Source organism: Asparagus officinalis, chromosome 7 (genome assembly GCF_001876935.1).
Source record: "Asparagus officinalis chromosome 7, Aspof.V1, whole genome shotgun sequence".
Lineage (NCBI taxonomy): Eukaryota > Viridiplantae > Streptophyta > Magnoliopsida > Asparagales > Asparagaceae > Asparagus > Asparagus officinalis.
This window is the reverse complement of record NC_033800.1, coordinates 12,893,814-12,907,660: the sequence shown is the minus strand read 5'-3', so window position 1 is coordinate 12,907,660 and position 13,847 is coordinate 12,893,814.

The window sequence follows — 13,847 nt, the reverse complement described above, 5'->3', positions numbered from 1 at the left end:
AGACGATTTATGTCATTTCCAACGTAAACCTAATTCGAGTGTTCATGACCCAACTGGCCTCTATGAATTAGTGTTTAGCTAGGTGAGCTCTACTCTTATCCCAATACGATCTGTATTTTAAATAGCAAAAGTCGATTAAAGGTCAAGCAATCTGTGATCTTTTGGCAGTTAATCCTACAAAAGATACAACTGAATTGTATGAAGATTTGCCGGATGAAACTCACGAAGTCAACACCACTTCACATCAACAAGTGTAGAAGTTATACTTTGACGGAGCTTCCCGAGCAACCAATGTAGCGAGCACTCTTGGATATTCAAAAATATCTTCAGGTGTTAGAGTCGTACTAGTTTCCCCTGAGAAACACGTATTGCCTCGAGCCTCTTCATTGACCGAACCATGCTCTAATAATGTTGCTAAGTACAACGCATTAATAATTGGACTTAATTTCGCCAAAGAGCTGGGAGTAGAATACCTTGAAGCTTTTGGCGATTGTCAACTGATAGTCAATCCGATATGAGGAGAACATGAGGTTAGAAATCAAGATCTAATTCCATACTATCAGACGGTCGTTGAAATGGTGAACTCGTTTTAAGAATTTTTCATCGAGTACATTCCACGTCTCAGAAACGCATATGCAAATACATTAGCAGCAGTAGCTGTATCTTTGGCACAGCCTCCCGAGACAGAACAATTAGTCACATTGAGAACTTACCAGATTATTGTGCCAATTTACGATTCAATCGTCAAAGAGGTACATTCAACGAGAATCGAATTTGAAGCTCGAGATTGGCGTTTCCCTATCATCGATTATGTCATACACGATATTTTACCTGAAGATGTAAAAGAAAGGGATTCAATCTAGTGAAGATCGCCAAGATTTTACTACAACACCACGACACAAATATCTAACGAGCGCATGAAGCAAGTTAACGAAGCGTACATGTCAACAAGATGATCAAATACACAAAACGGTAGAAAGTTCAAGTCCAAGAAAGTCCAGAAACACCGAAAAGCTCAGAACTCGCATGGCATGCGGGTCACCCAAGGATGACCCGCGGCTGCGTGGGTCACCGTGTGGTGACCCACGACCGAGCGGGTCACCACTTGGTGACCCGCGCACGCGCACGTCACCGTGGTCTGCCCCACGTCCTGAACTGCTCGTAACATACAAAACATGTTTTCAGGCTGTTTCCATCGGTTTCTTCTATTCCAAATGTTCCCAACTGACTTGATATCATATCTAAACGTGGGTATGTGGTTATTGATTGAATATATGACCAAGTCTCTTATTCTTATCCAAATACCACACATCTGGAGTCCTATAAATACAAACCTAGGGCCTCCTTTCATAAGGGGCGAACTATTATCAAGACGAGGAGGTGCTGCTGAGTTGGAGAGCAAGGGAGCATGAATTTCAGAGGAGGCTAGCTAGATCCCAGCGAACTTTGGCATAAAGAAGGAGTATTTCGAAGGATCTGAAGCCCGTTTCCATCTTTCCTTGAGATTAGGCTTGGTCTTAATCTTGAGAAGAGTACTGATTTCACTTGGTTGATATTAGTACTTTAGCGAATACTTCCTTTATAAAGTAGGAGCTCTTATCAAATATTCTGTCAATCGGATCCATATTCAAGGTAGTCCATGGATAAACCCCGCCACAGGCAAAGATCTCACGCAAACAGCAATAGGCGATAAACGTTCTCTGCTGTGTGTTGTTTGAAGGAGATTGTAATTTTCTTTAATATTTTTTCATTATGTAAGATCTTATAAAAAGATCGTCTTTTTTCAGACTTATTGTAACGACTAAATTTATAATGAGTTATACAATGAAGAAAACAATTTCCGACCCAAACACAAAGCAAGCTGAATCATGAACACATATATATGTGTATGAACCTACACAAAATAAGAGATTAACTTTACCTTCAGTGACCATGGTGAATTCGACAACTCCACTACTTGCACCCGCTTCCTTTAGTTTCACTAAAAGGAGATCAAGTGCACATGTTATTAGAAGAGGTACACATTCCGACTCACTCATCTCTCGGAATTGTCCTCCGAATAGAGAAATACCCATACCTGCGCTCGTAGCTGGTGGATTAATGTCAGCAGAGGAATTTGTTTGAGTGTCAGTAGGTTCATCATCCATTGCATCATGCATTTGTTGGGCGAAGCTAGGTTCCTCAGTTTCCATAATGCCGGGAGAAGCGGTATCAGCTAGAATTTCTCCTTCCTCTCGACCCCCTATGAAAACCAAATGCAGAATAAGTTCAAATCCTAACAACAAAAAGAGATAGTGAAATAGAAATGGGGACGTGTCATTACCGTGTTCGTCAGAAGGAGCATAAGAGGCGAATTGCTCTTCTAAGACATGTAGAGGAGTACGTTGTCGATGTACAACTTGCTTACTCATCTTTGGTGGACGCGCTTCTCCCAGAGGTTCAGATCTTTCATGATGACGCTTAGTGCGTAACTCAGCTTTTGTAGGATCTTGGGTTTGAGCTTGAGCCTGAGTTGAGGACTGAGATCTTTGTCTATGAGCGAGGGGCATTGTATCTTCTTCCTCTTCATCTCCACTAAGGACCTCCACTGTTATCTGATTGGGAGATGTCAGAACAATCCTCTTCAGATGGATCAACATGATGAGTCCTGTGAGTAGTGGAAGGGTTTACATACCCTTCTTTTGAAGAAAGAGGAAGGGAGACCAACTTCTCTCTCTTCGTCACCAATATTAGGATCGACACCCTCAGCCTCATCCTCAGACTTGATGTCATTTTCACCTTCTTCTTCAGAGGTCTCCGCTTTGTCAGTCTTGTAGGCGTCAAAAAATGCTGAAAGATATCCAAATACAGCTCAAGAGGAAATCATCCAAAAAAGCAGAAGAACACAAGTTTAGGATGTCTCGCATGCGAGACAGTCTTTACTGTCTCGCCAGGCGAGACAGCATTCTCTGTCTCGCAGGCGAGACAGCATTCTCTGTCTCGCCCGCGAGACATCATTCCCTCTGTCTCGCCCGCGAGACAGCATTTTCTGTCTCGCCCGCGAGACAGCATTCTCTGTCTCGCCCGCGAGACATCATTCTCTGTCTCGCCCATGAGACAGTTTTCAAAGAAGTTAGAAACCACTTTATAACCACTGACACATGGCCACCAACTGTTCAAGAACGTGGGGAACGTTGTGGGCGAGAATCACGTTGATAACTGCCAGAATAACGGAGTTTAAAACGTGGGAAGACAATTACAGCGAGAAACTGTCAAAGAATATTCGTTTTCCAAGATAGTATTTACTGTCTCGCTGGGCGAGACAGCAAATTTACTGTCTCGCTGGGCGAGACAGCAAACACTGTCTCGGCCAGCGAGACAGCAAACGCTGTCTCGCCCGCCGAGACAGCAAACGCTGTCTCGCGAGCACTGTTCATACTCGATCAGAATCTGTGATTTGGTGGTCCACGAGTCAAAGCGCTCCCGGCACAGGCAAAGATCTCACGCAAGCAGCGATCCAAACAATGATCCTGCGTTTGTTTCTCAAGAGTTGTAATTTTCATTTTGTTGTGTAAAAGAAGTCTTATAAAAAGGCTATTTCTTTTGAATTTATTGTAATCGACTGAAGATATAATGAATTCCATGACAAAACCAACTTTTGACGCAAACAAGCTGGCGACCACAGTGGGAGCCAACGGTCTCGCTGCCGAGACCGTCGTGTCGCAGCCAATCATCAAGATCCTGGTTGAATCAACGGTCGAGTACGAGTTCGACCAAGCAAAGTTTGAGGAGTATTTGTCGTCCTCATCTGTAAAGTCTTCCTCGCATCGCAAATACAGGAAGATTTCATCTTTGTTGAAGTCATCAAATGCGACGGATGAAGACTCTGGCCCGATTGTTACTGAAGATTTTATTCGCAACAGCTCTGCTCAACAGCATACCTCCCCAATTAAGGAGTCATTCGATCGAAATTCGCCACTGACAAAGAGAGCTCGTCAAAGGCGACGCCAACGCCGCGCTCGTCAATTGGCTAAGGCATTGGAACAAACCGACGGGGTTCATTATCACGCGGACTTAGAGTCGAGGAGGCATCGAGTGGTTCAGTTGTCTCAACAACCAATCATTCATGTCTCTGCTAAACTCACGACGGAGGAATGGACTATTGTCAAAAGGACTCGTTCGACCCTCAAAGAACGTATACAAAAACGTCGTGCAAATGCTGCTCATGTCCGAACTCTCCTACAACAAAGACGAGAAAGGAGGAAGGAAACGGTGACCAAAGAACCACCGAAACTCTGCCAAGTTTGGATTCCAAAGTCTGGACTTATGCAAAATCAGCATTCAGAGATCGTTAAGACTCCATACCCGCAAGGGGGTGGTTTTAGACGTGCGACTCCCGACATAACCTTGGATCGCTCAAAGACAAAAATAAATTGTCCTGAGAATGCCAACAAGGTTTTACACCCCCAGAAGAAGACGCATTCACCAAATGATATCGTCATACCTGGGAGGTCATGCCAACAGACAATACGATTTTTTGGCAATTATACCGATGAATCGTATTATCAAGTTGGGGTTGTGAATAATTTTCGAAAGAGAGTTATTCGAGAAATAAACTCTCGGTGTTCCTGTGCGCGACTCGTTAAAGCAGCATTATCAGAATGTGACTGTTTCAAACGAGAAGCCATCCCACGAAGAGTCTCTGTATCGTCGAAGCCTAAGCCGAGACATTTCCGCGAGAGAAAATCAGCTGCCCAAGATGATGAATTCCCTGAAGTCACCATCAACGTGGCTGATAAAAGAAAGTCTAAGCGGCATTCAAATGACTCAAATCCCGACTTTTCCCCTAGAGGAAAAGTCAATCCAAGAATTGCTCAAAGGATGTCTCGACTCCAATTAGGAGCCATCAGACGCAGAGATTACAAAAGAATGCAAGAAGGAATGTCCTCGGAGGATGAATTCTCGGACACTTATTCTGCAATCGCTTCTGATGATACAATATCTAGCACGGGACAAACCAGAGAAGTACTCACGATCACATCTGATCAATTTGCTCAGATACTTCAAGAAGCTCTAGCCAAACAACGCGAAGAAATTAGAGCTGAAGTGAAGACAGAAATGGAGTTAGCTATCCAACAAATGAGAGAATTGCTAGCTCAGCGGCCTCAACCCCCTGAGTCCAGTCAAAGAACTGAATCCAGTCGGAATCCAGCCACCGCACTCAGAATGTCATAGATGATAGTGATCCAGAAGTGAATGAAGTCATTATGGCTGATACACCTCCCAATAGCAATAACGCTGGGGGTAGTTTAATACATTCTCCCAATAACGATATTGAGAGTGGTTCAATGGCATCTCTTACAGGGGGTGGTCTAACTCATTCTCCTCAACATCATTCGAATGAAGACATAGACGATGACGGGAAAATGAAAGAGCTTGAAAACAAAATCAACGCTTTGATGACGGCTCAAGAAGTGAAGAGGACGGGGATTCCATGTCCCTATCCAAGAGAATGGGATTCAATACCGTATCCGATAAAGTTGAAGAGCTCGCCTATTCAACACTTGATTTATTTCAAGTCTCATTTGGGCATGATCTCTGGAAACGAGGCTTTAATGGTTCGGTCATTCGTTGGCACCCTTCGTGGGCCCGTCTTCGATTGGTACCGACGGCTCAAGCCAGGGAGTATCAATTGCTGGGATGACATGGAAAGTTTGTTCCTCAGCAACTTCTTTGATGATGACACCGAAGTGTCAATCGGAACCCTTCTAGATAAGAAGCAAAAAGACGGAGAGTCAGTCGATAATTTTGTCAAGCGTTTCCGTAACAAAGCAATGAATTGCAGAGATCCTATTACAGAGGAATTCATACTGCAAACATGCCACAATAACCTCTCTATCGATGTCCTGGAAGCTCTGGGGGTCGTGCCATCCACACCTTGGAAGGAGTTAAAATCTCGAGGTGAACAAGCTGAGCACTTTCTTAAAAGAAAGAAAGCTGAGAGAGGCCAACCAATGACATCTGCAATCATTGGAAATGCAACTCTCGATCCGAGGTTCTAAAAAGAGTATTCTTTCGAAGATGATGAAACTCCATCCATATTGGAATACCTCCTCGCCAATAACAAAATTGAGCTACCACCTATTAAAGATCAGGAGGAAGCTATAATGATTACGGATCCAAATTACTGTGCGTACCACAGAAGGATTCTTCATCCCACCAAGATTTGCTTTGGACTCAAAAACAAGATCCAAGCCTTAATTGACTCCGGCGTCATAACGGAGAAAGAAGTCGAGTAAAGATGGCCAGAATACTCCATCGGATACACGAGTATAAACTGTTTTTCCCAACTCCAGTGGGTACACGAGTGTAAACTGTTTTCCCTCACTCCAAAGAGTATACGAGTATAAACTGCATCTCAGTCATCCAGCTGAATACAATGGTAAACCCAGCTTTACAAAGGAAGCTGGGGGTGGATGATTTATGTAACGGTTAGTTCCTAGAGAATCTTATATTCTTAAGGATAACCTGGACATGCGACTGATGATGACATACTCTTCGTTATACCCAGTTTAGCAAAGAAAACTGGGGGTCGATAATTCATGTAACGGGAAGTTCCCGGAAGAATGTTAAATATAATATTCTTAGGGATAACCCGATTATTATGAACAAAATGATAAAAACTAAACTCTTATTATGATTTCCGAACATTCTTTTGCTGAGATGAGATTCGATCACCTCTTTAGATCAATCTTCCCTCACAAAATTCCCATTTTGGTCAAACCTTTAAACAGTTAGGACCAAAGCCAAAATCCCCTCTCGATTCGTTCCATAAACGAGAGGTCCACAAATTGAACGATCAAACCTTTAAACAGTTAGGATCGTCTCAAACTCCTATTTGGTCAAACATTTAAAACAGTTAGGACCAAAGCCGAAATCTCTTCTCGATTCCTTCCATGAACGAGAGGTCCATTCAAATTGAGCGATCAAACCTTTAAACAGTCAGGATCGTCTCAAAACTCCCACTTGGTCAAACCTTTAAACAGTTAGGACCAAAGCCAAAATCCCCTCTCGATTCCTTCCATGAACGAGAGGTCCATTCAAGTTGATCGATCAAACCTTTAAACAGTCAGGATCGTCTCAAAACTCCCACTTGGTCAAACCTTACTACAGTTAGGACCACAACCAAAATCTCCTTTCGATTCATTTTTGCGAACGAAAGGTTTACTTTTGAATTGAGTAATCAAACCTTATGACAGTTAGGATTATTCAAACCAATCCAAATTCTCTAAGTGGAGATCCCACTTTGAGTTTCTTTACTCCAGGAGATAGAATATAAAATTCTTCCTCTCCGATTCCGGGTTCATCTCTACCAACAAAAAAAGAGACCAGGAGATAGAATATAAAATTCTTCCTCTCCATCATCGGAAAAAAGAGACCAGGAGATGGAATATAAAATTCTTCCTCTCCGGATTTCGGGTTCATCTCTACCAACAAAAAAGAGACCAGAATACTCTAATAGGTACACGAGTCTAAACTGTTTTCCTACCCTCAACAGGAAGTTTCTGGAGAATATTACTCAGAATATTCTTAAGAATAACCTGAATACTCCAAATAGGTATAAGAGTCTAAACTGTTTCTCTATCCTCAACAGGAAGTTTCTGGAGAATAACAGTTAAAATATTCTTGAGAATAACCTGACTACCCCTAAACGGGTATATGCAGTATCAACTTAACGACAAGAGCTGATTTCACAAGTACAAGTTCCAGCTTTAATTCAAGATCTCTACAATGGACAAGCGATAAACGCGATGCCGGAAGAATCTTAAACTATTCTACAAAGCACTGAATAGATTGAGAGACAAAGAGATCAAAAGTTGAAGCCACCTACGGGTTCCTCTACACGATCTACTCAACCAAGCATTGAAAGGATCGTAAGTAAGATCTATCTTATCCAAAGCATCCCAGAACTCCTCTATAAAAGATTGAGTCTGGAATACTTTGGAGGGGGTATCTGTAGGCGTCAAAAAATGCTGAAAGATATCCAAATACAGCTCAAGAGGAAATCATCCAAAAAGGCAGAAAAAACACAAGTCTTGACTGTCTCGCCGTGCGAGACAGACTTGACTGTCTCGCCGCGCGAGACAGTCTTTACTGTCTCGCGGGCGAGACAGACTTTTACTGTCTCGCCCACGCGAGACAGTCTTTGCTGTCTCGCCGTGCGAGACAGAATTTACTGTCTCGCACGTGAGACAGCTTTCAGATGGTCAAAACTACCTTTGTAACTGCCCTACACGTGGCCACTAACTGTTCAAGAACGTGGGAAACGTCGTGGGCGAGAATCACGTGGATAACTGCCAAAATAACGGAGTTTGAAACGTGGGAAAGCAGTTACATCGAAAACTGCCAGAAAAGACAGCAAATGCTGTCTCGCGAGCACTGTTCATCAACGGGCTATAAATACCCCGAGGTAATTTCTTTGAAGGGGGCTGATCGGAGAGCATTCACAAGCTGATTTCAGAGTAGACAGAGCAGAGTACTCGAGCTTCCGGTAACTCCTTGATATTCAGGCTTTGACTTGATTTCAAGAAGAACGACTATCTTACTTTGATAAGATATCGTTTTAATTTCTAACTTCGATAACAAAGGAAGAATCAGTAAACCTCGCTTCACGATCTGTGATTCGGTGGTCCACGAACCAAAGCGTTCCCGGCACAGGCAAAGAACCCACGAAAGCAGTGATCCAAACAACGATCCTGCGTTTATTTTCTCAAGAGTTGTAATTTTCTTTTTGTTGTGTAAAAGAGTCTTATAAAAAGGCTGTTTTCTTTGAATTTATTGTAATCGACTAAAGATATAATGAATTCGACAACAAATTCGACTTTTGGCGAAAACAAGTCTGAAGTTCCTCCTCATTGTCATCTGAATGAGCAATCTATTTTCCTTTTCTCAAAGACCCAGTAGGCTTCTTTCCTTTTTGTGAAAGCACGGTTTCATGAACAACCTCTGTAGCACGTTGAGATGCAGCCTGTGCTTCTAACTCTAAGATCCTCTTCTTCCTGGTGGTGGCGTTGGCAGCTATAAGCCATTTATAATATAAGAATGTCATTAGTAAGGGAGGCACCGCCAACGGAAGGTCAAATTGAACATTTGTACAACCAACTATGCTCCAGAACCAGGCCCTTGCTCCATCGATAAGACCCCCACAAACCCTGAGTTGTTTGTTCAGGTTGCCGATGTATAGCTAATCATAGTCGAACTAGCGAGCGAATCTGTAGGGAAGTAAGGTTCAATGCTGTAGACGTTCTTCACTCTAAAAACTAGATAGCCGGAAAGAATGTTCATTAACCATCTGAAGTATTCACGTCCAATATAGTACGGTCCTGCCTTGGCTCTTCAATGTCTAATAGAGTGTCATTATAGGTCCTGGAAAATTGTGGGGCACGAAAAAATTCCCAACATTTATGAACTTTGAACTACCGGGACACATCATGTCATTGTTTAAGCACCCACTTAGATCCTTCTAAAATCTACAATAGGGGGAGATCTGGATTAATGGATTCGGGAGCTGACATCAGGTCCGGCCGATGATGAACCAACCAGGTCATTAAATAAGTATACGGCAATTCGAGCTTGGGAATCAGGATCTCCGTGGAGGGCTTCTTTCCCTTTTGTGTAAATGTTGTGGCCAAATGGCGGAGCCCACAATGAATATCCGTGATCATTGCCAGGAGTAGAGATAGTCCGTGACCCAGCGCTAATTGAACTGCTGGATATAGAACTTCAATCGGCATCGCATCTGAAGGCTGATGAGGCACTACATATTTTTTTAACTAGATAGACAAGTACCCAGCTAGAAGAGTTGTCGGCTTAATCCTCGTGCCAGCTGAGTTGTCGGCTTAATCCTCGTGCCAGCTTGCTATAAAAATGATCTGAACTTGGGCCATGGGCGAATCCATCTTCCGAGCGAGAAGTATATGTCTGAGCATTTGTCTTCTCCAATAGCCTATTAATTTCTGACGGGGCTAGAGGAGGTAATTCACATACTTGACTCAAATGATTCTTGAGGGTTTTGAACACATAGTCAAAAAATTGCTTCAAGCTGATCTGCGGGGAATTCTTTTTGGCCTTAATCTCCATCTCCGCCATAGCAGTGTAATAATGACACGTCAACTCCCATAGAGTGTCATAAGCCATGGTAGCTCGTTCTTTCATTCTATTCAGTTGACTAACCGTTGGAAAGAACTCTTGATAAGGAACATCACCCATGGGCAGCCCTAATACCTTCATCATCTCGTGAAGAGGGAGCCCCAATTCGCCATTATTGGTCAAAAAGTTTTGGAGTCCGGATTATAAATCTCGAACAAAGCAAAGAAGTGGTCAACATTAATCTACATCCTGTGCATACTAGCATGTATGGGAACGAATAATCCTGTTTCAGCTAATTCATGTCCCCAACGGTTCAACACATAAGTGGTCATCATTGTCCACCACTTATCCCCAGAATAATGGACCCAGCCGTAATACCTAATTTTTTTTGATTGGAAGCTCTCTTCCCAATCTAGCCAAACAACCTTTCACTGTATTAGCCTTGAGCATTAACTCGTTTTGAGGTAAGTTATCTTGACCTAAAACGTTGAGGTGAAGCCCTCTTATAGAAGTCCTGTCACTTAATCCTGGAGTAGTAGCATCCTTCCCGATGAACCCGTAATGGACATGCTCGTGATCCTCAGTCAATCTCCAGAACATTTCACGACCTACAGCTAAATTCCTAAACTATAGGAGAGAGTAGTGATGAGGAATTAATGGAAAATACATGAATACTGAACCACTCCCATATAACCATTATGCTGGTTTACAAGAAAGAGTATCCAGGTCCTTTACGGAATCTCCTAACAAGTTCTGTGGCTTCCTCAGAGGTCGAGTAGGATCTTGGTCCCGAGTTAGAGGCACGTCAGTAATCAGCCGACGCAGAATATGATGATCTCCTCCTCGTATAAGTTAAGAGATGTCCTCCGGACAATCAGAACTAAATTGAGGGGCCTCTCCAATCAGAAGAACCCCTTCATAACGAAAGTGCGTAGCGCTACTCTGACCAGTAACCTCTCTATCAGGGAAGGTCATGGAAGAAAAATGAACTGAAAAGGAAAAAAATATATTTGATTGGAATTCATTTAAAAAAGGACATTCTAAAGCTAAATTAAGGGGTAGAATTCATCTCGTGAATCCACAAGATAGAGTCACCACCTTGCAGTAGACGAGACAATTTCAATTATTACACACATAAAAGGCAATATACATTATCGTGTACGAATACTACAACGACATATCTGAACTTTTAAAATACAGAACAATATAAAATCACCCCAATTGCCTTTAGACGTGTTTTGTCTAAGCAAAACATTATCTTTTAGCGTCGATCCCCACGAAGGAGGATACCAGTTCTTCCTGAATGCCTCTCAAAGGATGACAAACGAGGACCTACACGTAGGATTTACAGAATACTAACTTGAAATTATTAAAAAGTTGAAAAGATGTACCCTCATACGAAGCGACAGCAGGCTCCACTCTCTCGGCTGCATGAGAGGCAGATCTACCCCTCGGGATGCGAGATCTCTTCGGTGACATGATAAAAGTCAGTTTTTTATCAAAAAAATTCCTACAAAGGTTAGAGTTTTGGAGTTAAAGCATACCAAATCATAGATAATACCCAAAATTCAGCTATTGGGTTCGGATTTTACCTGAAATCAAAAGAAAAGAAGAACCCCGAGAGAAGAAGGCTCAGATATGAGAAAAAGAGGCAAAACCCTAGAATCCCACGAATGAAATCCACCCAAATCCAAGTAAAAGGGAATGAGAATGGGTTGAAGAACTCTTTGGAAGAGATTTGAAGAGGTTTTGAACTCAGAGAAGGCGGCCAAATGTAGAAGAAAAGCTCCAAGGGTCGGGTTTTATAACCCACTAGAAACCCCGAGCCTACCCATTTTCGAGACAATCGTGATTGTCTCCGCTTCCGAGACAGTCGTGACTGTCTCGCACTTCCGAGACAGTTACAACTGTCTCGGAAGAAGGAAAAATCCAACATGCTTCCGAGACAGTTACAACTATCTCGGAAGAAGGGCTAACTCGATGTGTTGTTGGTTGCATTCGTGAAGCATTCTCGATCCATTTTCAGTATATTTGAATACTCCGATGAGTATATGAGTATAAATTACATCTCCTTGAACCTCCTATCGGATACATGAGGCCAAACTATTTCCCGAAAACTTCAAGAAGTACACGAGTATAAACTGATTCTCCATGCTCCAACGCCTTAAGAGCCTAAACTGTGTAGACCCCATTTAGTGTATGAGTATAAACTGTGTTTCTATCGCAATGAAGATCGACACTAGTAAAAGCGTCGATAACTTTGCCAAAATAAGACGCAGATCAATTCCAAGTCGAAGGATAATCCCTGGGAGTTCATTCATAATTCAGATATGAACTTCCAAACATGATGAGTAGTTCATCGTCGATTCAACGGCATGAGCTAAATTCAGCAATCAGCACTACAGTTTCAGTTCAAGATTTCGACAACGGTCAAGCGATAAACGTAGCACCGATAAAAAACTAGATAGAGTGAAATATGGAGAAGTCAACGAATCGAAGTAAGAGTATACCATATCTAAAGTATTTCAGACTCCTTTATAAAAGATTGAGGCTGAAACACTTTGAAGGGTATCTGTAGGCGTTAAAAATTATCTATAGATTATCATACGTAGCTCAAGATAGAGAGAAAATGATAAAAAATCATCATCTGAGTTGCACGGGATCATCCAAAGCTAAAGATCAACTAAACAATACACAAGAAGCATATCATGCAAATTTCAAGGCGCAAAATGTCTCAAAAGCATAAGAGGAACTCATAATTTCCGAGACAGTTATAAGTATCTTAGAAACTATGAGAAAGATTGCAACTTTCGAGACACATACAACTATCTCGAAAGCATGAAGGAAAATTACAATTTCTGAGATAGTCACAACTGTCTCGGAAGCTATGAGGAAGACTACAGTTTTTGAGACACTTGTAACTATCTCGGAAGTTAAGATAAACTGAACAATGGTTTTCTCAAGATTTGTGCACTCCACGTGGCTCTATAAATGTCAAAGATCGTGTGTAAACATGGGGATGACGTTATAAGCAAAAATCACGCTCATAACTGCAGAAATCATGGCATTTAAATGCGGGAAAAGCGGTTATAAAACAACTAAAATGAAACATGCTTCCGAGACAGTTGTGTTTGTGGAAAAATTTGTAGTAAAAGAAATGAAAGAATTGTGTTTGATTTTATTTTCTCTAACTGATTAGAAAAAGAATGTTTACAAATCTCTCAACTCTCAGTTACAATTGGATTTTCTGATTACAAAAGAGAAGAGAATGATCTGGATTCTCCCCTTTGTTTAATTCTGGGTTTTTCATGGTGGCGATGGAGTGCTTCCTTCGAATGCTTACGTCGAACTTGCTCTCCGTTGACGATCTGAAAATCTCAATTCGCTGGAACAAATGACTTCGAATGCTTACGTCGAACTTGCTCTCCGTTGACGATCTGAAAATCTCAATTCGCTGGAACAAATGACTTGTCTGGTTGATAACTCTTGACGAGTTTTGTGATTCAGAATAAATAACAAACTCTAATAAGAAAAGAGTTGTTTGAACCGAAAATAATTCGGTTAATAAGCCCAGTATCGAATGCCTGGAACCCTTCAATTTGTTGAAGATCGTTGCCCCTAGATTCTCTTCTCCAAATCCGATCCTCAGATCTCTATCTCCCCCCGAACTCTGTTGAGTTTGTTGATATTCATAGGGAGATTAGGGGTGTAACCGCCCC